General features: G+C 52.7%; 1 long non-coding RNA gene across 2 annotated transcripts; it reads right to left on the reverse strand.

Moving 5' to 3' along the window:
* Positions 1-541: 541 nt before the first annotated feature.
* LOC134757772 (uncharacterized) lies at positions 542-3,122 on the reverse strand. 2 transcript variants are annotated; one of them, XR_010132211.1, is made up of 2 exons: positions 2,875-3,122; positions 542-849 (listed from the first exon to the last, which is right to left on the reverse strand). It is a non-coding gene; the product is annotated as an uncharacterized lncRNA (long non-coding RNA). The 2 variants fall into 2 exon arrangements; XR_010132210.1 differs by having other exon boundaries at positions 542-2,412.
* Between the last annotated feature and the right edge of the window lie 671 nt (positions 3,123-3,793).

The raw sequence follows: 3,793 nt of genomic DNA on the forward strand, positions 1-3,793 counted from the left end.
GGGGATGCAGACAGCAAATTGCTCACCAGCTCTTGAGGCTCCCATCAGAAAGAGACACACCTCACTTCTGCTCACAGATCTTGGCAGAAATCAAGTGCCAAGGACGTGCCTAACTTCAAGAAGGCTGGAAAGTACAGCCTCTCCACGCACCCCACGTGAGGAGACCCAGAAATGGACCCAGATGGTGGATAGCACTCCTGACAACTGCGGCATGTGAACACGGCAAACGGTTGTAAAACAAAGGAATGAGGACACCGCTGGGTCTTGCAGCAAGCTTCTCCAGAATCCCTCCTGTGCACAGGGCTCAGGAAAGCCAGACAGGATTACACCCGGGGGTGGAGAAGCTGGAGAGAATGCATGTCACATGCACGCTCGGCCACTACCCTTTTTTATGGCCTCCATGGAAACAGAAGCAGAAACCAGAGGGTCCCTAGGAGCTCCAGCCACACCCACTTCTCATTCTCTGGGGACAAATGTCTGAGGGCTCCCTTCTCTCTCCATCAGGGTCCAGAAGCTGGCCAAGGACTGAAGAGGCTTTGGCTCAATTTATGACTTTATTACCAGTCGCCTTCCAGCTGTGAGCCTCCACTTCCCCCGCTGCAACAATCCGTGGGTCTCAAGGTGAGGTCCTGTGACTGGCAGCATCGCCATCACCTGGAAACTGATTGGAAATCCACATTCTCAGGCCCCACCCAGCTCTATTGAATGGGAAACTCTGGTGGAGGATCCCAGAAATCTGGACTTTAACAAGTGTCTCCGGTGATTCTGATGCTTGAGGAATATAAGGCACAAACGAATTGAGATGTGCAAAGCCCGGGCCTGCACTGCTTTTCCAGCAGTCCTCCCCACCTGCATAAATGACAGTTTCATTCTGGTTTAAGCCAAAAACCTGGAGCCATCCTAGAGGGTTCTCAGACCCTAATCCTGTGGCTTAGCCTTTAGAATATATTCAGATCTTGGCCTCCCTCTCCACCTCCTTCACTCTGCGTGGCCCTAGCCTCTGCCATCTGACACCCACATACTACGTTGCCTTTCTAACCCCCGCTCCCTCTTCCTTTGAGCCCTGTAGTACATCCTCACTCCAGCAGCCAGAAGATGCTCTTAAAAACTAAATCAGATGATTCCACGCTTCTGCTCAGAACCTCCAATGGCTTCCATCTCACTCAGAAGAAAACCTGACAGGGCCGCCCTTGGTCTCATTCCCACTGACCTCTCCACCTCCCCAACGCCCTGCCGCTTGCTTGCTGTCTCCAGCTGCACTGACCTGTTCTCTGTTCCTCCAACATGCCAGGCACGCTGCCACCTCAGGGCCTTTGCTCCCGCTATTTCCTCTGCCAGAAACCCTTCTCTAGTGACCCCCACATGGCCCACGCCCTCACCTCCTTCAGATCACCGCTCAAATGTCACCTCCTCAGAGAAGCCTTCTCCGACCCCGCCATCCTGCGCTGCCCCCTCCTCTGGCTTTGTTTTTCTCCATAGCCCTCACCACCACCTGACACACATCTTTGTTGTTTCTCTGTTTATAGTCTGCCTCTCCCCACGAGGGTATGAGGGCCACGAAGCCAGGCACTGCCTGCTTTGTTCACTGCTGTGTGCCTCCCAATGCCTGAATATTGCCTGGCATGGAGAAAGCCCTGGGTAAATATTTGTTGAGTCAACAGATGGATAGGTAGGTAGACAGATGGATGGACGGAAAAATGCTCATTCCCTGGGCCTTGCTGTGGTCAGCACGAGGCAGCCCCCATCGGCACGCCCCAAGAGTTACACCACAGAAAGACCCCAGGATTGAGGGCTGGGTCCTTGTATGCCGCTCTGGGATCAGCAGGTCTGGGTTCAAGTCTCTTGAATTGACCTGGAGGAAATCACATAACCTCTCTGATCCTCAATTTTCTCATCTCTAAAATGGGGATGATGCTGATAATGTGTATCATGTGCCTTAACCTTATAGGACTGCAGCGAGGACTAAACAAGGTGCACGTGAGGGGTTGCAGCGCAATACCCAATACCTGCTAAATCCACAATACACAGGAATTACTGCTGCCCCTATTGCTTTGCTTTCTTCTCAATTTTGCCAGTGGCCTGGGGTACTTGGGCAGCCATAGGGCTTATTGGGAGTATAACTGGCTCCAAAGAAAGGGACTTGGGTTTGAATCCTTGCAGCTACTATCTTGCTATATGACTTTGTGCAAGTCACTAGCCCTCTCTGGGCCTCAATTTCTCCCTCTGAGCAATGGGAAAAGGGTATTGAAGGAGGTTGTTTTGTGATCCCTGCAACTTGCCTCCCCAAGTCCTTCTGGAGGACCAAGCCCATGCTCACCAAGCCCTCTCCTCTTCGTGGCTGCAGTGGGGAGGCCCTGAAGCTGAGGAGGCTGGCTGGGGCTCATGCTGACTCCTCCCCCAGCCTCACTGATTCTGCAGGGAGGGAAGAGAGAGGCAGTACTGGGTTGTGGCTGAAAGCACCCCAACTCCACGTTTAAACCGGAGTTCTCCCTCTGGTTTCTGTGATTTGAGTCACTTAACGTCTTGTGCCTTAGCATCCTCATCTGTGAAATGGGAATAATTATCACTTATGAGGATAAAATAAACTGCTGCGTGTAAAGTGTTTAGACAAGTGCTTGGCACACAATTATCACTATTATTATAATAGCTGCTATTATTTCTAACAACCACAGCTGGTCTCTGGACCAGGCACCATCAGAAGTTTTTATAAGCTTTGATTTAATTTTCACAAATACTCTACGCCATTTTTGTCTCCATTTGAGAGGTGAACAAGTTTGGCTCAGAGACTGAAGCCATTTGCCCAGGGTCCCACAGCTTGCAGGTGGAGCTGGGTTTGAACCCAGTGCACTCTCAAGCCTGGTTCTTTCCACTCACCATGCTGCTTTCCCTTCGCTCTCCGTTTTACTGATGGGGAGACAGAGGGTTACAGAGCTCACTCCCAGGCCTCAGTCCTGCTGGGCCCTTTCACCCAAAGCATTCCTGGATCCATGCAACATTGTACCTAGAGGCAGAACTAGGGGCCATGATGACTCCTATTCACAAAGAGGCTGCTCAGTGTGAGGGGCAGAGCAGAACCTGGCCTGGCTGCCAACAGGTGCATGGCCAGGTCTCCAAGGGAAGTGGTCCCAGCAGCCCCCAGGCAGCCAGCCCCTCCCTCAGCTGGGCAGCCCCTGATCCTCCTCCCATCCCCCTGCTTTATGACCTGTTTTATGAGCGGGAGGCCTGGCAGCTTCCACGTTGCCATGGGAACCAGCCCAGTGCGGGCTCCTGGCAGCTCAATCAGGGATTGGCCATTTTAAGTCAGGAGCCAATCCTGGGGCTAGCGAGGGTTTCCATGGGTTGGGGTCTGTGGGCCCCAGGGATGCACAGTGCCTGCCTGACTGCCTGCCTCTCTCCTCTGCTCCAGCTCCCAGGTGCCCAGAGAACTCAAGGACCCCACAGATGGAAGATGACAGGCTGTTAGAGCCCTGGAGGAGCCTGGGGCAGCAGGGAATGACATGGACCACCGAGTGGGGGCTGGGAGAGCTGACAGAGCTGGACCGTGGACACACATGCTTTGGGGCACACAGAGACACTAGGACAGCTGACATGAAGGGACTCACAATGATATACAGATACAGACTCACACAGAGAAACAGAGATATGCACATGGCAGCCGCATGTGCATAGCAAAGAAAGGTACTTGCAAACACACAGACATACACAAATCCATAGGAATACCTGGGTGCCCAGAGACTCACAGACACACAGACATCCAAAGACACACACAGAAGACACTTGGACACCCAGAGAT

The sequence above is a fragment of the Gorilla gorilla genome, chromosome 21 (genome assembly GCF_029281585.2).
Source record: "Gorilla gorilla gorilla isolate KB3781 chromosome 21, NHGRI_mGorGor1-v2.1_pri, whole genome shotgun sequence".
Classification (NCBI taxonomy): domain Eukaryota; kingdom Metazoa; phylum Chordata; class Mammalia; order Primates; family Hominidae; genus Gorilla; species Gorilla gorilla.